Source organism: Cololabis saira, chromosome 7 (assembly GCF_033807715.1).
Source record: "Cololabis saira isolate AMF1-May2022 chromosome 7, fColSai1.1, whole genome shotgun sequence".
NCBI lineage: Eukaryota > Metazoa > Chordata > Actinopteri > Beloniformes > Belonidae > Cololabis > Cololabis saira.
Window position 1 is genome coordinate 4973065 of NC_084593.1, and position 22415 is coordinate 4995479.

The 22415-nt window shown below is 40.5% G+C and overlaps 1 protein-coding gene and 1 non-coding gene across 2 annotated transcripts in view; both read right to left on the bottom strand.

The window, feature by feature from the left end:
• pde6a (phosphodiesterase 6A, cGMP-specific, rod, alpha) overlaps positions 1-22415 on the bottom strand; it is a 468630-nt gene that overhangs the window by 405459 nt on the left and 40756 nt on the right.
• Positions 12366-12437, bottom strand: trnaa-ugc (transfer RNA alanine (anticodon UGC)). Its single transcript has one exon. It is a non-coding gene; the product is annotated as a tRNA-Ala (tRNA).

A 22415-nucleotide genomic window follows, 5' to 3' on the forward strand; every position in this document is an offset into this window, starting at 1 on the left:
GAACAGTTTCTTCTTCACAAATCTACTCAAGTAAAAGTAAAAAGTATAGTGATTCAAAACTACTCCTAAAAGTACAACATTTCCCAAAACTTACTCAAGTAAATGTAACGGAGTAAATGTAACTCGTTACTACCCACTTCTGATAAAAGTTACGGATGGTATTTCATTTATTGATACTGGCGCCCCCGAAAAACACTTTTGGTTTATTTAAAAAAAGGTTGAAAAACAGCTATGAGGCTGTAGGAAAGTTTATTTTACTGTCCTGATGTTCTGATCAGAGATAGAATTGTTGAATTTCCAAAGTTGAGAGTATTCAAAAAGTTACAGCTGTAAGTGGAAAAAAAAGCCCAAAACTGCAGTTCAGAACCAAACAGTTAGATTTAATTCATCCGTGGGGATTTATTTTAGATGTATTGACACTAATCGTCTAATTTTTAAAAGACTAATTAAGTATTTATGCATTTGTTTATTCATTTGTTCCATCAACAGGTCTTATAGTTGCAGGAGCGTTATGGGAACCTTTCCCACTTTGGCTTTTCTGCATTCATTTGCTATAAAAGGCGACTGGTTCTTCATGGAAGTGCTTAAGAGTTTCCAGATTGTCGGGATCAGACTTGATTGGTGTTCAGGAGGAATGTTGGAGCGTTTCTCTGACAGAACCGTTGCAGGATGTCTGGTATGAAGTCGTTCAGCAGCATCTCTGTGGGATTAAGGGGCCGTTTTGCATCAGACAACTTGTTGTATTATTTCCCCGGTAATGCTGGACAAACTACAGGCATCAAGCAGTTTGTGTTATCAATGAACTTAGATGAAAGATTGTAGCACCCTATAATGTAATAATTTCATGAAAATGTAATAACGCCTGAAAATGTAATAATATTTGCACTTAAAGGAGCTTGAGGCAGGATTGAGGCAGGATTTATGAAAAAAATGTGTATACGTTTTAAGTTTTCTAGTAATAATGTCAGATGAAGCGTTCCAAACCAAAAAGAATGATTCCTCTAGTGTATCTCTCCGTTGCCTTGAACAGGCTGTGTGCTGCAAAATGTGCTGCAATTCGGTCCCGAATTTCCCGCGCTGTCCTGCGGATGTGACGTCACATGACGCTGCATGTGCGTTCTCCCTGTTCTCCCGTGCCGGCTTCACTGTTGGCTGCAGTACCCCCAACGGCCGTCGTGGTGAAGGGTGGCGCTAGAGAGTCTCATTTCTTAAAGGAGCCTCATGCTTAACTCAATCGAAAATGTAATAAAATCCAATAATGTAATAACTTCCCCAATAATGTAATAAAATATCCTGACTGATATTGTAATAACATTTTTATCAATAATTTAATACCTTATTACGTTATTGGGAATTTATTACATGGTACTCAAAGTCTGCAATTTAACCCAATAGTCATTCTGGTGTTTCAAATCCAGTGTATAAAACATTCTTAGATACTTAAAACACAATTTTCTGGACTGAAAATTAACATAGCCTAAATATTACATTATTTGTCAAGTATTACATTATCAGTTTTGGACCCACCTGAAAAGGTAATAAATTCCCAATAATGTAATAAGATATTACATTATCGGTAAAAATGCTATTACAATATCAGTCAGGATATTTTATTTTATATTATTGGGGAAGTTATTACATTATTTGATTTTATTACATTTTCGATTGAGTTAAGTTCAAATTTTATTACATTTTCAGGCGTTATTACATTTTCAGGAAATTATTACATTATAGGGTGAAATTATTACATTATAGGGTGAAATTATTACATTATAGGATGAAATTATTACATTACAGGGTGCTACAAGGATCAGATCACATTTTATGGTTAATTAATGCAGACGGCCAGTTGATTTTAAGGGTTTTACTTTTTCTTAACATTGTGCTTAAACACCAGTTACTCCTGAAATGACATTAGTCAAAATGCAGGACAATAACTAACTTCAGGAGAATCTCCTGAACCCCAGGGACCATAAAACAGAGTAAACTAAATGGGATTTATTCCCACGGCGCCCCCTCCAGAATAAATCCTTCACAGGGGCGTTGACGAGCATCAGGATTAGAGGAAATGAGAGGGAGAATGTGTCTTTTTACTTCCACACACTGATTTGTTTGCTCCGTCTAATGTTTCCAAAATTAGACAAAGGCCGTGTTCCAGTGCACAAAGGTGGAAAAATGGTTCCAGCTTTCACGCTATTGTTTTCTCCAGCAGGAGATTCTGTTCCACCCCAGTCCTCTGTCCTAACAAATATTCTAATTTCTGTTGACAATAAACAGCATTTGATTGTAGTTTGAAGAGCGCCCGTGGTGTCTGCTGCCCGTCTGCATAATAGTGCACTTGTCTGAAAACACCAGTTCACAGACAGTTGTTTGCAATTAGGGATTCCCACTGTGACCCTCGGAAACATCCAGAATATTTAGTTTTAATTAAGAAAGTGTAAAGTAGCCGGCCTCCCTGCAGATCAGCTCATGTGCTATCTGCTGAAACATGTCAGGTATTTAAAAAACCTAAAAATTATTGTCCGACGAAAAGATTTAGCAAATTAAATTGCAAAAAATGTTTTTCTAAAATATTTGATTTTTTAAATGTACTTTGATAACATGTTTTATACAGGACTGTCTCTGAAAATTAGAATATTGTGATAAAGTCCTTTATTTTCTGTAATGCAAAAATGTCTATTCTGGGAATCTTGATCTTAAACTGTAAACCATAATCAGCAATATTAAAATAATAAAAGGCTTGTAATATTTCAGTTGATTTGTAATGAATCCAGAATGTATGACATTTTTGTTTTTTTAATTGCATTACAGAAAATAAAGAACTTTATCACAATATTCTAATTTTCTGAGACAGTCCTGTAGTAGAGGGGACCTTTTTAGTAAGTGCAGATAAAGTATTCTTTATTTTGTCTTACAGGAAGGGTTACATGTGGGTGATGAAGCACAGTACAGTACATTATAGTACAGCACAGTACAGTATAGTACAGTATAGTATAGTATAGTACATTACAGTAGGGTACAGTACAGCACAGTATAGTATAGTACATTACAGTATGGTACAGTACAGTATAGTATAGTACAGTACCGTACAGTACATTTCCCTGAACATTCTTAAGATGAAAAGCAACTGATGCTGCTTGAAAGCTTAGATGGAGATGAAAATGTCTTATTTGAATGATGTAATCCTTCTTGGCAGGTGACATCAGATCCTGAGACAAAATGAATTCAGCAAAATAGAAACCTGACACAATATTTGCGGTGTAAGTTGGTTCTCATTAGACTCTTCCATAAGTGTCTGAGCAGCATGAAGCGTTCTCAGTGAGTTCAGGAGGGGGCACACATGCAGACTCCGGACAGAGGGGGGTGTCCCATAGACATATATAAAGGCTAGATGACTCGTCCGCGCTGCTGCCAATGGAGAGCGACGTCGTCACACGGCGGCCATCTTGCCACAGGAGAACTCGCTCACTTTAACATTGTGTTTAATGGTGCATGTACTGCTTAAACAACCTTAACTTGCTCAATTCTCAACAGATTTTCAAACAGTTTGGTTTTCTATGAACGTCAGAGATGTAGTTATGACACTGCATACTTGTGAATAACTATAAACATTGAAAAACGTACTTTTATATAAAAATAACCAGAAACAGATAGCCATGACATGTATTTACATTATATCAATATTTCCATAGTATTCTTAGTAATATTTATATTTACATTATAACATATATACATATATATATTATTACCATATATATATATATCATGACATTATAACATCTGTGTATATATATATATACATGTTATATGGTAATAATATATATATGTATATATGTTATAATGTAAATATAAATGTTACTAAGAATACTATGGAAATATTGATTTAATATAAATACCATGTCATAGCTATCTGTTTTGGTTATTTTCATATAAAAGTACATTTTTCAATGTTTATAATTATTCACAAGTATGCATACATCTCTGATGTTCATAACAAACCAACCTGTTTGAAAATCTGTTGAGAATTGAGCAAGTTAAGGTTGTTTAAGCAGTACATGCACCATTAAACACAATGTTAAAGTGAGCGAGCTCTCCTGTGGCAAGATGGCCGCCGTGTGACGACGTCGCTCTCCATTGGCAGCAGCGCGGACGAGTCATCTAGCCTTTATATATGTCTATGGGGTGTCCATCCATCCCGTGTTTCTGTCCATTGAGCTGTTACACCGAGAGCGCCCCCTGCAGGTTTGGAGCACTTCCTGTTGTAGTGACCGGTTATGAAGCGTTTTTCTTTTGAAGATGGTTTCTTGTTTTATATCGTTTTGTGCTTTGCATCGTTTCTCTATTTGCAGCGTTTGATGATGCTGCATTTGTCTTTGTTTTTTGCAGCACGTTTTTTCATTTGCACCACGTTCCTCTTTTTGTACCTCGTTTTGAGTTTGTGAATTTGAATCGTTTCTGTACTTGAAGCCGTTTTCCTTAACGGAGGGCGTTGCAGTGCGTTTGGCCCTTGTCGGCCACCGTAGACATCATCCCAGTTTGCATTTGCATCAGCTTTGCACCGTGACCTTTTTGAACAAGCTCCACAGCAGCATTTTGTCACTGTAGACGGAGAAAAGGATAAAGGTGGAAACATTGAAGCGCTCGTTTCAGCAGCTGCAGCTTCTTCTGTTGGGAATGCCTAACAGATGTTTGAAACTCTCAGCTTTGAATGACCTTAATCAGTCCTGTGTGATTAAACACATTCTTACTGTTAAGAAAGACCAACTGTGTTTCAGAGCTGTCTGCACTCAGCTGTGAACCTCTCATGCTGCTTTACGGCTCAGTCGCATCTTTCCTTATTTATAATAAACAGGTGAAGAGAGGTGTTGCTATCCCGTATCAATAGATGCTCCAGAGTCGTCATGATTCAGCAACCAAAAAACTATTGCATATTTTATGTTCAGTCTGCAAGTATGTGTTTGAGAAAAACAAAAAAATAACTCCCTTTAGAAACTGGAGAATCAATTTTACAAAATGAAGGAAAAAAACCCAATTAGGATAAAAAATAAGAACTCAAAAGAGCTTTTAGCTGTTTGTATCAGCAGGGAGGAACCAACAGGGAAGAGGTTGAACACTTTTCACTTGTGTGCAATCAGCTCATAACTGAAATAATTCTGACTTCTCACGCTGGTCCACGCGGCCAGTCTGACGTAGATTCAGAGCTCATGGAGGATTCTGACTGTCGGTAATCATGGCTGGAAAACAGAAACCTCTTCAGATCAAATCAGGGAAAGCTCAGCCGCTCATTTAATGCAGCCACCTGGTAAAGCATCCATGTGAAAAGGCTGAAGCCGGAGCTCCAGAGCTGTGGAGACTCTGATTCACAGAGAACTGCAGAGGAGTCTTTGTCGTGCTTTTATGAGGTATAAAAAAAGGATTCAGCTCCATCTCAACCTCGGTTTATCTGGGTCAAACTGGCCTTAACTTCAAGATAAGACAGGGGAATAAAGTCAGGGATGTACAGAAGCAGATTATTTATTTGCTCGTTGTCCTTTTGAGAAGTAAAGTAAAGTACATCTCTTATGTCCCTCTGCCCCCCCATCTCAGCATTTAGGCATTCACAGAGAAATTTAAGAATGTGGGTTTTAACAGCAAATTACACTATTATATACAATTTTTTCTGGGGAAAAAAAAGAGTTAAAATATATTATAGTGTCTTTTTGGAAAGATTTGACTCTAATTTTAAAAATCTGTTCATTCTCAGATTTCAAACAAAGAATTAATATTCTGACCATGTGGATTTTTATTTACGAGATCTATATTTAATACATCTAACGTAACAGAATTCATGTGTAGTTTAGCTCTTTTCAGGTAGATTTTAATTTTGACAAGTTTCTTCATGTTTTTTTTAGGAAAGAGACATGGGTTTGTTCATTTATACGAACACAAAGTAATCTTTAGTCCACCACTGTAGTTCACTTGGCTGCACGTGAAGGCCGATCGTATCACAACCGTGCCACATACGTTTTCCTAAAACTCCTCCGAATAGAGCATTGTGTCGTTCTTTTCTTGGTCTGAGAAGGCTGCAGCCGTTTTTTCCAGCCAAGTATGTCCACATATTCACTAGACAGGTCGCAGTAGGTGGACTTTAGTGCTGTCTTAGCAAAAGTCAAAGCAAACATGGTTGTGTTTCCGCTAATATGAGCTGATGATCACTTGATGGGCGAGGAGCTGCTCCTGTCAGAGTTACGAGGGGGGGATAGTGGCAAGAAGAAGAAAACAGGAGTGTCTGTGAAAGCTGGATTGTCTCATGTCACCAACACTCAGTCCAACCGTTGAGGTGCTTGAACCTTCACGGACATGCACATCCTGCATAGCATGCAACCCCTGAATTGGGACGTGGCCAGTACTGGAGTTGAGGGGGGATGAGGGGGATGGCATCCCCCCCTGAAATAAAAACTGTCCAAATCATCCCCCCCTGTAAAACTGCCATCCCTCCTTTCCATCCCTTATGTCATTTCATCAATGAATGTGGTTTTACTGCTATTTCAATATTTAGAGTCATCACCAGAAAAACAACTTATTTGACAATTTTCACCTGTTTCAAGTACATTTTCATTTGAAATAAGTAGGAAAATCTGCCAGTGGGACAAGATTTATCTTCTCATTACAACCAAAAAAAATCTTGTTCCACTGGCAGATTTTTCTACTTATTTCAAGTGAAAATCTACTTGAAACAGGTGAAAATTGTTGTTTTTTCCAGTGATGAGTCTTGTTTTAAGTGTAATGAGATTTTCTTTTACTAAAATGTGACATTTTAACTAGAAATAAGACAAGTATTCTTGTTAAGATTGTGAGTTTTTGCAGTGATCCATTTTACTTATCCTGTGAAGGACAGAGTCATATTGATAAGTTCAGAAAAGTGTTTTTTATTGTTGTGTTTTGATGTATTTGATGTAAGCCCAGTGGATATTTAAAGCTTACAGAAGGCTGCATTTAACTGCTGCTATGTCATTCCTGCAGTATTTCTGCAGGTGTTTTGGTCACTGCTATTATTTGTAATATATTATATTATTTGTAATAATCACAAATTATCTGTCCCCATATGATCAAATCCACCATCCCCCCTGATTTATTTTTACAACTCGAGTACTGGACGTGGCTAACGTGTTTAAGCGGCATTCCACCACTGTCATTGTTTCTCTAACAAAGGTTGCAGTCACACATAGTGTGTAGATACTTTTTTGTAAAAAATGGACAGAGGTGTTTTCATTCTGTTAATTTATGTTGGTTCTATCAGAACACAAGTGCAGACTATGCACTGCGTATGAGACAAACATAATAATATGATGTCACTCACTGGTTTGACGACTTGGCTCTTGATAAACTTCTCTCTTTGGAGCTCAAAAGCGATTTAAACAATGGTGAGAATAGAGTCGTTATAGAACTAACGCATGCATCCTCAAGGCAAAATATCTATTTGTTTATGGAATTATTTTCACTAGTAAAAGAAGCACAAGAGACAGGACACTTTAATTTAATGGATTATACCATAGCGACATGAAGGAAAACAAACAAGCGAACAATTCTGTCAGGATTACTTAAAAAAAAAAGATATTAATGTGCATGACATTTAATGGAATGAATGCACTTAGAATTCATCACTTTGGACAACTAAATGCAATTTTCCAGCTTAGAGCTGGCTTTATGTCATAGGAAAAGACTAAGATACCATTTATTATGCGCAACAAAGTGCTTGCCAAACTATAGCTCACAATCCAACAGTAAATCATACGTTTGTTGGACGTGTTGGAAGCGGGTGAGACACTCTCTGACAGTTTAGTGACTTTCCGAGTGAATGGCTCTGAGAACAGATGCTCCTCCAGGGAGCACATCGTCCATGTTGACATGGTTATTACACCTTCTCCCTTTCTTCAAAGACAAGCTTTTAGTTCCATGTGTGATCATCAGCAGCATGCGGTACGGCTGTAAACATGGCGATGGATAAAGCGTATGCAGCTCTGCTCAAACATTTAACCACCGTCTCAGCAGCCTTTCAGTGATCAGAGGGAAACGATCGAACACGATTTTTCTCGTAAGCCACAATGCAAAGCTTTACTAGAAGGTTAGTTGAGAAATTGAAGATTGAAGGCCTGTGGATTGATTTATAGATTATAGTGTGTTTTGTGAAAGTGCTTTACCACTTTCAGCAGAGCAGCTCAGGTACCGATGCTTCTGCTGCCGATATATACCGTATTTTCCGCACTATAAGGCACACCGCATTATAGGGCTGAACGATTAATTGCATTTGCGATAATATCGCGATGTGATAAAACAAGATTTTCTAACCGCAAAGGCTGCGATTTGACCAGTCACGTGATCTGGTCACGTTGCCGGCAGGGGAAAAAAAGTCAACAGTGCCGCGTGTCCGCCTGTAACCTACTGTATCTAACATGGCCTCAGCGTTAGGGCTCGGCCAGGCAGGGCTTTATAAATATATGGGCTTTATAAATGTATTAAATATATGAGCGCGGAGTTGGCGTGGCGAGGAGCTGCGCGGCGACGAGCACGAGCCGGGCGGACAGTGGAGTCGCGCTGTGAAGCCTGATTTATGGTTCTGCGTTAAATCGACGCAGAACCTACGGCGTAGGTTACACGGCGACGCTCGCCGTACGGTGCGCGTACCCCGTACCCTACGGTGTAGGCTCTGCGTTGGTGTAACGCGGAACCATAAATCACCCTTAAAGCACACCTGCAGCCCGTCATCAGGAGGAGAAGTTAAACAGCGGGGCTGCGAGTGGTTCATTGCTGGTTCGTTTTGTTAATTCTGAGCTTTGTTGGTTTGTTTGTTAGTTTGCTGGTGGTTTTTTTCCATCTGTGATTTTTGAGTTATTTGTGAAGAAGTTCTGAGTTCCCTGTGAGGGAGGTTTTTTTGTTCCCTGTGGGAGTTTTTCTGTGTTTTTCTATTAAACTACACCTCGTTTTGGCTAAAGTTTAACCCGGTTTGGTGTCGTGTGATTGGGTTCAGAGAGAACGATCCATAACACTCGTGTGTACAGACGTGTGTAGATGTGTTAAAGAGGTAAAGCCACAGATTTGCTTTCTTTATTGTTGTAATCTGTGCTTTAAATAAATTTGACATTGTTTATTATAAAACAGACTGATTTATTGCTTGTGTAGTTGAAAAATACATGAGAACAGGACTCTGAAAAAATAATTGCATATTAAACTGCCGGTTTTTGAGAAAATTAAAGGCTTTTAGGTGCGCTTTATAGTGCGGAAAATACGGGTACCTGAAAAAAAAAAAAAACTCAAGCTTTGATTTCTAATGGATTTCAAGTTGATAACCAATGCTAACCAATGATGGGAGAGGGTGTGTTGTTAAAGCTTAGAAAGCCCCGCTATCGCTTATGGATCTATGTGATTTAATTGTCGAACCCAAAAGGAAATAGACACTAGTACTTCATGCTGCTTGTCATACCTCCAGCTGGGCTGAAAAATAGATGTTACTAAACATCATGCACATCAGTTTTGTTCTCAGGAAAGGTCCGACTCTGTAGTCAACATATTCCATCAAGATCAAAGGAGATTGATATGGTTTTACCGTCCGAGACTGCAGAGTTTCTTGCTTTCTTTTAGTAATGATACCTCTGTTGGAAAGCTGTCAGTGCTCACATTTGATCCGATCAGTGTGTTGGTATCTGATCAAAGAGCAGAGCTCATTTGCACACTATCCCTTTGGCTTTGAGCCCCAGATGCTGAGAGTGAAGTCATTTGGATGACTGAGATGCTTTATAATTTTACCAAAGGCTTTTATTAGCACATTATGGTTGACAGGACATGACATGAAAGCCAAAAATAAAGCGCTTATTAACAAATGATTGCTTTGTAGGGTTGCAGTGCAAAGAAATACAGGACTGTCTCAGAAAATTAGAATATTGTGATTTTCTGTAATGCAATTAGAAAAACTAAAATGTCATACATTCTGGATTCATTACAAATCAACTGAAATATTGCAAGCCTTTTATTATTTTAATATTGCTGATCATGGTTTACAGCTTAAGAAAACTCAAATATCCTATCTCAAAAAATTAGAATATTGTGGGAATCTTAATCTTAAGCTGTAAACCATAATCAGCAATATTAAATAAATAATAAAAGGCTTGCAATATTTCAGTTGATTTGTAATGAATCCAGAATGGATGACTTTTTTTTTTTTCTAATTGCATTACAGAAAATAAAGGACTTTATCACAATATTCTAATTTTCTGAGACAGTCCTGTATATGTATGTGTGTGTTTTCTCCCTGATCCTCAAACCTCTGGCTCCTTGTCAAGTCTTCAAGTGTCAAAGACGGCAACCGTCAGTCGTGTTTCTCCAATGCATTACCAACGTTAACAGGAATGCATTGAAACAAGCCGTTGGCGAGAACTCCTGCACCACGCGGCTTATTCAGAGGAGTTTTATAACTCACACGGCATACAGTTCCTTGCTGCACCTTTTGATGCTTTTTTAAAGCCAACTCAAGGTTATACTATAGAAGTGAAAGTCTGCAGTTTCATTTCATAAATATCACATTTCCCTAGGTATACCGTGACTAAGCACATTGCATCTGGCCTTGTTAAATGTTAATGTCTTTTTTTTTTTTTACATAAACCAAAAGCCAAAACCTGTCTCTGGCAGCCGTCTTTGTTTAAGGTACCCTTGGAAAAGATCTGCTGACTGCATATCACGGTAAACTACTGGGTGGAAAGGAAAGACTTTAGCTGTGAAAACGTGCACATATACAGTGTTAAGATGTAAAATTTGTTCAGCCTCCATAAAGTTATAAGTGGAAGAGAGAGATATGTTGTAAAACAGCGGTACTTTAGTGGCAGTCTGTTGCTGCAGCTCTGATTTTCTTGTGATTTCCTTTGTTTTTTTATTAATAGTTTCTTTTTCTTAGTTGCTTTTCTAAGTTTCTAAGCTGGTTTTGGTACCTCTCTAGCAGAATTTTCAGTGTTTTTACAAACGAGATCATGTCAGAATCCACAAGCCTGTCATGTGGGGTACCTCAAGGTTCAGGTCTGGGTCCCATCATTTTCTCTTTATTCACTCTTCTTGTAAAAACTCAGAATTTGATAAGTTGCTAACTTTGATGATGTGTTTGACCAACATCAAACAGAGGCTTTGTGAAAACTACTTGAAGGAAAATGCAGAGAAGACGGAAATCCCTATCATCGCCCCCAAAAGCAGAATAAAGCAGCACCTCGGAGCAGTACGCTCGTCCGTCCAGCCATTCCTAAGAAACATTGCTATGTCTTTGGAACATCCTTTGTGAGAATGAATTAGGAATTGCTTCTTTTAGCCTACAGATATCCCCAATTTTTTTACGTTTGTTTTATGCTTCCTCTCTTTTTATGTTTTATGCCTGTGTCTTATCTTTTCATATGTGGCATCTGAAGCACTTTGTGGCTTTTAACCTGTGAATAGTGCTATATAAATAACATATACCGTACTTACTTACTACTTCTGCTGGTAATTCTGTCTGGTTACAACTAAGAACCATTTACTGTACATGTTTGAGGAGATGATTGATCTTTCCAAATCCTTAGTAATGCCTGCAAAAGAATCTGATCATACAGTATGAAGAAGGAAAATGAACTATTTAAACAAAAATAGAAAGGTTCCTTCCCTACATCATTGTAGGGACTGAGCGATCATTGGCATATGACATTGATTAGCTTGGAGAACTGATGAGGACACGACCTTAGAAAGTAAGTTTAATATGTATATCCAACATGTAGCAGCAGCAGCTATCCGTGGTGCTGTCTCACCTATGAGGTGAAAAAGACAAGAGTCTTGTCTTGAGTCAATGTCTGGTATTAAAGCAACAAGCTCAGCATCTTCTCATCATGCTGTTGAAGATTTAAAACTGCCAAAAAACCTTTGTATGTCTAAATCTAGAAACATCTGAAGCTTAAACCATGAATATAAGATAAGAGCGAAAGTCACATGGCCAGAAAAGACCGCCAAAACTATAAAGAAGTGTTTATAAATAGAATTCAAGTTTAAGATAAAGTGCACGCGTTTAAAAAGGATCTATGATTCTTGCTCTTTTTATTGCATTGCTGATGTAATTTTTGCACCGAATTGACTATAATATCATAAATACTGCACATGTGATTAAAATATATTGGATATGTCATTGGATGACGACTGCACAGTTTGGATAGCTGTTTTGGAGCTCATTGATCATAGATATAATTAGTCAGTGCAGCCACCTCCTTAGATGTTACACAAGGCTCACAATGCACACATTGCAGCTCTCTGGATGAATAGAAAAAGGATCTTCATATGTTTTTCCAAAAACATAGTATTGAGTATTCCTGATTATCTGGAACAAGTGGAGATGCTGGGAATTGAACCCAGGACTCCATACATGCAAAGCATGTGCTCTACCACTGAGCTACATCCCCTGTTGAGTACGGGACAGGACTGGACATATTCTGCACTTAGGGACAAAAATGACAAATGACAAACTGGAAACTGAAAGAAGGCGCTGACTGTATCTCTTTCTGTTAAGATGTTTCAGCAGAAACAAACTCTAGACTCCAACAGTTCTCTTTTTGGCTAATAGACACCGCAGGCAGAAAAAAAAAACAAAAAAACAAACTGCCTGAAGTGATGGCAGTTTGTTTTTTTGTTTTTTGATAGTTTTTGGATGCAGCAGGTCTCAGAACTGGGTGTATCTCCAGACACTTATCAAAGCCAGATTACAAGGCAAAATGTAAAAAATCATGATTTTTTTTATTGCAAACATAAGTTTAAAAAAATCATGTTGGGTTTACTAGCAATTAAAAAAAAAAAAAAAAAAAAAAAACAATAATATGATTACACTAGAACACAAAATTGTCTTTTCATGTTCAGGAAAGTGACCAAATGAATGTTGTCTGATGAATGAGCGTTAACTGCTGGTGGCTCTGATTTCTTGAGCTGCTGTTGCAGCTCCGTATCCCACCGCTTCCCTCTCCATTTATAACTAATCAACTGCATGTGAAACCTTCATGCCATGTGATATTAAACATTTCGGGTGCTTAGTGGAAGCCATTAGTAGGAGCGGAAGAAAACATGCTTGACTAAACGTGTTCTTCACATTACACACGGCGAAGCATCAAAGCCACTACTCCTCTCTAATCTTCCTGCTAATTTGAAGTGAGATTTAGCTGCTTGGATGGTTGTTCTAGACCAGGGGTCGGCAACCCGCGGCTCTAGAGCCGCATGCCGCTCTTTAGCGCAGCCCGAGTGGCTCCTGGAGCTTTTTCAAAAATGTTTGACCTTTTTTTCTTCTTTTTTTTCCTTTTTTCTTCTTTTTTTTCTTTTTTTCTTCCTTTTTCCTTTCCTTTTTAATCTCGACATTTCGACTTTTTTCTCGAAGTGCATACTGAAAAAAAAAAATCTTCCCCCAACTAATATAGAAACATGCAGCATGTGTTGCCTTCATTCTAAGGCTGATACAAGACTTTTCATTTTTTGCGGCTCCAGACATATTTGTTTTTTGTGTTTTTGGTCCAATATGGCTCTTTCAACATTTTGGGTTGCCGACCCCTGGTCTAGACTAGCAGGCAACATCAGAGACGGAGAACATATAAATAATCCTCACTGGCTCCTGAATATTTTCATTCCAGGAAATTTCACAATTTCATACATACCGGCCCTCTTCAATAGGTCCAACCAAAAATATCTATTTATTTTCAAAATTTAAAAAATACAGATTTTTACACGAGATACTTGTCTGAGAGAAGATTTGAAAGAAAGTGTTAATTTACTTGTATACAACGTCGCTCTGCAGGTCTAAACTCATGTGTCTTTTTTTTGTTTCGTATCTCCATAGTGACAGCACGCCTAAGCGGATAGCTCTGATCTGCTTCCTGTCGCTGGTCATGCTGATGAGCATCCTGGGAAACCTGCTGGTCATGGTGGCCGTCTGCAAGGACAGACAACTCAGGTGGGCATCGGCTTCCTCTCCTCCAACCTCCACAGGCCCAGGGGGAACCCTTGGGTAGAAGAGATGGTGCCATGTGACCATGCATGAGAAAAAGCTGCTATATTTACCGTATTTTTGCGACCATTAGGCGCATATAAACGTCTTTTTTTTTTTAAATGTGCCGCACGCCCAATGATGCAATGCGCCCATTGTATTATTGTAAAGGCTGATTTATGGTTCCGCGTTACACTGACGCAGAGCCTATGGCGTAGGGCTGCGTCGATTTAACGCGGATCCATAAGGCGGACGTAATTGAGGCCACCATGAGAAGTTAAGGGGGAAGGGGGGCATGTAAATTGCCCGTGATTGCCCGGTGGCGGCTCCGTGGCGCGACACCTGGAGTGGACGGGGAGACTCGGGTTCCCTACCGAGAAGGAGACGCGGCTGTGGCGTAGAGGCGGGCCCGAAGGCCGGAGGAACCGCCGTCGCGTCGAGGACCGTCGGCTGCCGCTCTGTCGGCGGGCTCTGTCGTTTACTGTTGAAGGATTGTTAAAGAATAGATGCGTGGGCTGACGTGTCTGCTGGGTTGGACTGTTGTTCAGGCTTTTTCAAAAGCCGTCATCATTTTCGAGGGGCCGCACGGCACGGAAAATGACTCGTAGTAAAGCAGATTAGTGAAACGATACTTCACTTTGGTATAGAAGCATGAAATTTGGTACAGATACTCTCCAAGGTCTACTCTTTAGGGAACAGGCGCGTGCCACTCAAAATTCCAAGATAGCGGCCCCAAAATCCAAGATGTCCGCCCAAAAATGTGTTTTTTCCTTTATAACTCAAAATGCCTTGGTTTTAAGCCCCATAAATATATTGAAGTTGAATATAAACGTAGGTATTGTGGACATTTTGGTACCAAGTACATGTCTGTATCCATTACGGTTCTTGAGATACATCGTATAGAAACTTGCATATACCCGGAAAAGTGCGAATTTTGTAAGATTGTTGTTACGACAACATGGATTTATGAAAATGTTACTCTCATAACCTGATATTTTCAGTAGGGTTACTTACTATTAAGACAACCTGGGGGTTGTCTTAATCTTAGATATCCCCATGGCCAACCCTCAACCTGGAGGCCCAGGGCGCTGCTTTGTCTGCCTCCCCCCCTTTTACCTATCCGGCTTAGTTAAACTTGCCAGGGATATAAATTAAAATCCCCACTGGCATAGCCCTCAGGATCATTGGAATACTCAAGCCTCTCCACCACGGCAAGGTGCAGCTTACAAAGAGGAAGGGCCACTTGTTTGGAAAATGGCCAGTAAATATTCAGGATGGGACCGTTTTTTAACATGTCTTCCACTCCTGTCCTATATTCATTGTCACAATGCTTAAATATTGATGCAAGCATATATGCTCCAAATATTGTGTTGGCCACTCTTTTTGAAAAAGTGTATAGCCAGTAAAAAATCAAGATGCTGCCTTTTGCAAGATTGTAGGCATACAATGGGCCACTGTTATCGCAAAATTCAATGACCAGCAAAAATTTAAGATGTTAATGTCCACACTGAATTTCAAAGGTTGTGCATTCGATCCCCCACCAAGTCAAACAAAAGACCATCTAAAATACTACAGTTCTCCCTGCTTGGCACTCAGTATTATGGGTTGCATCAGGGGCATCATATCAAGGAAGGTGCACTTGTCATCACGGTACTCGATATGCTCCAGGCCCACCACAAGGTTTTCAGTGTATTTGCTCTATTCACATTTGCAACCGCACAGTGCTGTGCAATTGAAATCCAACTTGAAACATTTGCACCTTCCACAACACTCTGATTTGCAGTTACACTTGGCCAGCTGTTCACAACTTTGAGCAACAGACGCATTTGCTGTCCAGTAGACCTGCCACTGTGCACCGACCTTTGTCCATCCCCAGTCAGCAGGGCTCTCTTCTTGTGGCTTACGCTGGGTTGCCTGACCCCATATGCAGCCTGCCTGATAGGCAGCGCGTTTAGTGTGTTGAAGCAGAGCTGCTCTTGTTGGAGGAATGGCTTCATATGGCCTCTGCTTTCGGGCAAACATAGCAAGCCTAGCCTCATCTACACTAACGGCCGTACTCGATCTGTCGTACATGAGGACAATAAACTTCTCCAAGATCTCTAGCTCACCATCAGTCAATACAGGAGGGTATTGACCTAGTTTGCTGAAGATGGGAGAGGCCTCAGGGCAAATGTCCCAGGTTTGCCAGGCAGTCTTTTTGCCTTTGTTCCGAAAGGCTGATACAGTATCGCAACCTGTGAAGGTGTGAAAGAAGAGTACATTTGCCATGTCTGATTAAGGCCGAGGGGTTATCCTTATATACCACCTTAATCATAATGCTACACATTCGGGTATGGGATTCAACTAGGTTTGGGTCACCTAAACCTAGCCCGATCATTCATCCAGTGCCATTTAAGTCCCGTGTGATCTGTACACCTTCCAGGTAAGAATACATGAACAAGTCTTGTAATGCCCCACTTACCCTTGGCTCGGCTCTCCCGCGCTGGCACAACCTGTCAATTCAGGTGCGGCTATCTAACTACATCTAACTAGTACTACCTAATTGACATGGGGCTGTTAGACAGCATTTGGGACACTAAACAAAGCTATACTATCACTACTAGACAACAAGTACAGTATTAGTACAACTAGATCAGCTCGCACTGAACCCCATGCTGAGTTCCACAGCAGTGATGTCACCAGTGTGCCCTGGTTGTGTAGTGGCATTCACTCTACTATACTCTACTATAATGAGAATTTGATGGCCATCTTGAAAAAAGGGCCGACATCTTTAACTAATAAGACAACCCCCAGGTTGTCTTAATAGTAAGTAACCCTACTGGAAATATCAGGTTATGAGAGTAACATTTTCATGAATCCATGTTCTCGTAACAACAATCAATCTTACAAAATTCTCACTTTTCCGGGTATATACAAGTTTCTGTATGATGTATCTCAAGAACCGTAATGGATACAGACATGTACTTGGTACCAACATGTCCACAATACCCAACTTTATATTCAACTTTAATATATCTATGGGGCTAAAAATCAAGGCATTTTGAGTTATAAAGGAAAAAGCACGTTTTTGGGCGGTCATCTTGGATTTTGGGGACGCCATCTTGGAATTTTGAGTGGCACGCGCCTGTTCCCTAAAGAGTAGACCTTGGAGAGTATCTGTGCCAAATTTCATGCTTCTATACCAAAGTGAAGTATCGTGTTGATAAAATGAGTTAATCTGCTGCACTATCGGCGAGAGCTGCGGGCTCTGCCCGTCGCAGCGCAGCAGTTCTCCCGGTCTCATTGATCAGACTCGGATGAATGCAGAAACGGAGGATGAAGATTTCAATGGGTTTGATTAATGTAATAACTTAAATAAAGTACAATCCAACTAAGTTTTGCTCCCGCTCTATTTTTAAATACGCACACCTGTACGCTTGTGTGTGTTGTGCGGCGCGCGTGTGTGTGTTGTACGGCGGCTCTCCGTGTGTGTAGACGGCGCCTTTTCGGTCGGTGCGCCGTATGTGTGTTTTAAATCCAAAAATGACACACAAAACTGAGGTTGCACCTTTCCACACGGTGCGCAGAATGGTCGCGAAAATACGGTATATATATTGGATGAATATTTCCAAAAATGTGATCTGTTCTGTTGGTTGCTTGAGCTGCGTGAAGGTCCTCCCCGGTCCTTTGATCAAGTGCTCTGTTGCAAAAATGTTGTCCAGCAACTACTTTTCCAGATGGTTCTGTGTACAATGTTGTTAATCACGCCAGGCGTTGAAAAGTTTGACTCTTTTCTGGAAGAGCTCTTGCATCTCAAAGCACAGGCAGGTCTCCCATACGACAGGATCAAACATATTTTACCACAAGACAGTGGACTTCACAGGGAAAATATGAATCTGCTTGAGATGAGAGGAGAAACGTAAGAGCGTGTAATGAGGTGTTGACGGAGAGAGGGCTGTCAGGCCGGGCGGGTGTCCCTGTCACTGCAGAAACAGATTTTTATTTCTATGTATTTTGATCCTCCTCCCGACTTCCTCACCTTGTGTCATCTCTTACTCTCAGTTCCTCTCGTTGTCTCTTCTTATCTCATGACACCTGAGAGCTCGGGCTGACCTTTGTCCTCGTCACGTTGATGCAAGTGTACGTGTTTGGGGGAGGGGAGTGGATGTGAGGGCACGCGTGTTCATCGTGACTCTGTGTTTATGTAAGAATCAAAGTGGTAGACGTACAAACGTATGCACACAGACATGAGTAAAGATACATATACAGGACTGTCTCAGAAAATTAGAATATTGTGATTTTCTGTAATGCAATTACAAAAACAAAAATGTCATCCATTCTGGATTCATTACAAATCAACTGAAATATTGCAAGCCTTTTATTATTTTAATGTTGCTGATCATGGTTTACAGTTTAAGAAAACTCTAATATCCTATCTAAGAAAATTAGAATATTCTAGGAATCTTAATCTTAAACTTTGTCCCAATTCCTCTTTGCATGTAGGGCTAGTGGACATAACGAGGGCTAGTGGACATAACGAGGGCTAGTGGACATAACGAGGACTAGTGGACATAACGAGGGCTAGTGGACATAACGAGGGCTAGTGGACATAACGAGGGCTAGTGGACATAACGAGGGCTAGTGGACATAACGAGGGCTAGTGGACATAACGAGGGCTAGTGGACATAACGAGGGCTAGTGGACATAACGAGGGCTAGTGGACATAATGAGGGCTAGTGGACATAGTGAGGGCTAGTGGACATAACGAGGGCTAGTGGACATAACGAGGGCTAGTTGACATAACGAGGGCTAGTGTGTAGCCCTTCACAGTGAGGGATTTCAGATGCTGATTCTCGCCAGAGAAAATTTTCCAGAATGCTTTACGTCGTCATTTGCAGACTGAATAAAAAAAACAAAAACATGGCGGACATTTCTAATTTTTTAGTGAATAAAATCAAAATTTTGAGTTAGTTTCTGCATAAAAATGCCTTTTGATTACATTTCTAGTGAGAAATATGTATTTTACTTTCATAATATTCACTCAGTGAATGTACATAATCACTCGCTTGGTCGTTGTTGCAGAGATTTCGCCAGAATAAAGGCTGATTTATGGTTCCGCGTTACACTAACGTTGGTTGGTGTAACCATAAATCAGCTCCCGAGCCGGCGGCTCTTCTCATCCCCGAAAACATCGGATCAAATTTCTTAACAGGCGTTATTTGGATAAACTGAGCCCAGGTTGGGGATCTTAACGGTTACTTTTACACCTGAAAAAATATAAAAACTTAATAAAGTGGCATATTAACAGCACTACAGCTGAAATTAAAACAGCTTTTATCTCTGGGCTTCCTGATATGGTGTGACGTTTGTGCAAACGTAACTACGCAGTCACTTACGTACCCGAACGTAAACCACGCAGTGACGTAGCAAGTGGTGTCCCAATCCCTAGGGAACATTACAAGGACCCTACTCATTTTTAGGGCTAGTGGTAGAAAGTAGGGGGTTTATTGGGATTGGCCCTTAGTCTCTGCAGCGTTTCCTGGGTCTTCCCCGGGGTCTCCTCCCGGAGGGACATGCCTGGAACACCTCCCTAGGGAGGAGGGACATGCCTGGAACACCTCCCATAGGGAGGCGTCCAGGAGGATCCGGTACAGATGTCCAAGCCACCTCAGCTGACTCCTCTCAATGTGAAGGAGCAGCGGGTCGACTCCGAGCTCCTCCCGGGTGACCGAACTCCTCACCCTCTCTCTAAGGGAGCGTCCAGCTAGAACAGTCTCACAATTCACAAATGCACATGCCGATCCACAAATGCACAGGACAAAATTCACAAATACACAGACCAATTCACATAGTTTTACACATTTAAAACCTAATTTGACAGCAATCATCAGCCGAGTGGCACCAATAAGACCAGATTTTATAGCATTTATACAATAAGATTAGTTATCTTCATTCATAAAAGACCTTGAGAGCTCTTTTAGTTGTTTTACAACAATCTTTTCAAATGATTTTAAGTGGTAGTCATTTATTAAATTATGTTTATCGATTAATGTTCTATGCATGATTTTATATCCTTTTTCATTCCAATTGTCCAACCAATTCTCATTATCTTCTAAATTATGTTTTTGTAATTTTCTGAAATTTAAAGTAAAAAAGGCCCTGAAAAGTTTCCAAAAAGGCATCAGATACAACCCACGTCCACTTTCGGATTGATGTGAATAGTTTCCTCGGTGTAATATTGAGTAAAACATCACACCAGTTATACAAATGAACTAAAGAAGCGTTGTGTGAACACGTTACCGAGCTGTCGCAGACCTCAAACTGCAGAGGGCTTTGTTTCACAAACCAAAATAAATACATTGACAGTTTTTCTTGGCGTTGGAGTTGTTTTGCTGTCGCTCGCCTCCTGCTCATCTTATTTGCATGTTTCCTCCAGCTGGAGAAGCAACCACACAAACCATCCCGACATATAAACAGTTTGGATTCAGAGGATTGTTAAAAATATGACAATAATTCAGCAATTGGTGCCCGAACATTTGCTCTCTGAGCAACATTCACCAAAGATCAGCTGTTTCCACCCTGCCCGCTGTTTAAACCTGCTCCCACCTCTCTTGCTTATGCATCAGACACCAGACACCATAGGCATCTATAATTACTCCCAACCTCAATGTAACGCCATCCCTTCTAATAAAGCTTGTTTATTCAGAGCTCTTTAAGCTAAGCACAGTGTGTCATCCTGACTAAACAAGCCTCTCCTCGGGGATTGTTAATACTTTCTAAACTGCTCTGAATTACTGCCAGTGTGGATCTGTGTGCGTTCAACTGTTCAGTGTGTGTGTTGGATGTGTAAACACATCCAATCTCTGCATTTGTCTGTGATTGCATCGGTTCTCACATGGTTCGCGTGCGTGCGTGCATGTGTCCGGCAGGACGGCCATGAGCCGCACGAGCAGACGGCTAGTTGGTCCCGTCGCTAACTGGCCGATTTAAGGGACTGTTTGGGTTATCGGGCCGGCGGATGGAAAACCCTCATGACCGTTAGCGCTCGCTGAGGCTATTTATAGACACGAGGCTTATCCACAGCACAGTCAGGAATGAGAACAGGCCTCTGGTCTCGCGGGTGGCGGGGTTGCTCCCCCCCTTCCCCACTATAGATACACTTCAGGTGGAGCTTTGATAGGATTATTACACACACACACACACACACACACACACACACACACACACACACACACACACACACACACACACACACACACACACACACACACACACACACACACACACACACTGACGTACACACACACACACACACACACACACACACACGCACATATTCACACACACACACACACACACACACACACACACACACACACATACATACACATAGCCACATAGATATATACACACACACACATATACATATATTCATACATGCATACTGTACATACACACACATAGCTACACATATACATAAACATAGCCACACAGATATACACACACACACACACACACACACACACACACACACATAGCCACACATACATATACATATACACACGGAACATACAAACACATAGCCACACATACACGCACACACACACAGACATACACATTGGCTTGTTCACCTGCATGCTTGCTCTGTAGTTTTTGGAGTTAGTTAGCGGTAGCTTAGCTCAGACTGTGATCAGATCTCGAGATTTGGGTCGATTGCTGCTCGTGTTTTGGTCGGCTCCGTGTTGGTTTCGTGTTCCGTCTGTGGTTTTTGTTGCAGGTTTCCAGTGCTCGACGTGTGTTTTTGCTTCCTGGTTAAGCAGCGGATGTCACCCCCCCCTCCAAAAAAAAAAATAAAATAAAATAAAAAACTGACTGGGTTTGTATGTGTATATACGTGTATGTGTATATACATATATGTATGTGTATGCGTATATACATGTATATATATTAAGTATAGTAACAATGCACATATATATATGCCTTAGGTTTTCACCAGCATGGTACCAACCATTAATATGTGTGCAGACAAGGTAAAAAAAAAAAACAGGAATGAGAACAGGATGACAGACCGAGCAACTGTTTCAGTGGTTACACGTCAAAAGTACTGCAGAACAAGAAAACTGATCAATATTTACCACAGAATTCTCAGATATGACTCCGAAGTTGCCAGCGACAGGTTGGCTGGTCATCTGACAGACTGCATTCATCGTGTTGACGGGTTTGACAGATTTAAAGTGCCGTCACTAATTAGTAACTCCGTCTGAGTCAGCAGAATGGTAGCAGATCGAAGCCTGGGACTCAGCGTTGGGCTGATCGGACACCGTCCTGTCACTTTGTGTCAGCGGCTCTGCTGTTTGTCAAGCGCAGAGCCGCACAAGAGACGCCTCCGCGTGTGCATTTGTGTGTCATGTTTGACAATAAAGCCCCAGAGAAGGTG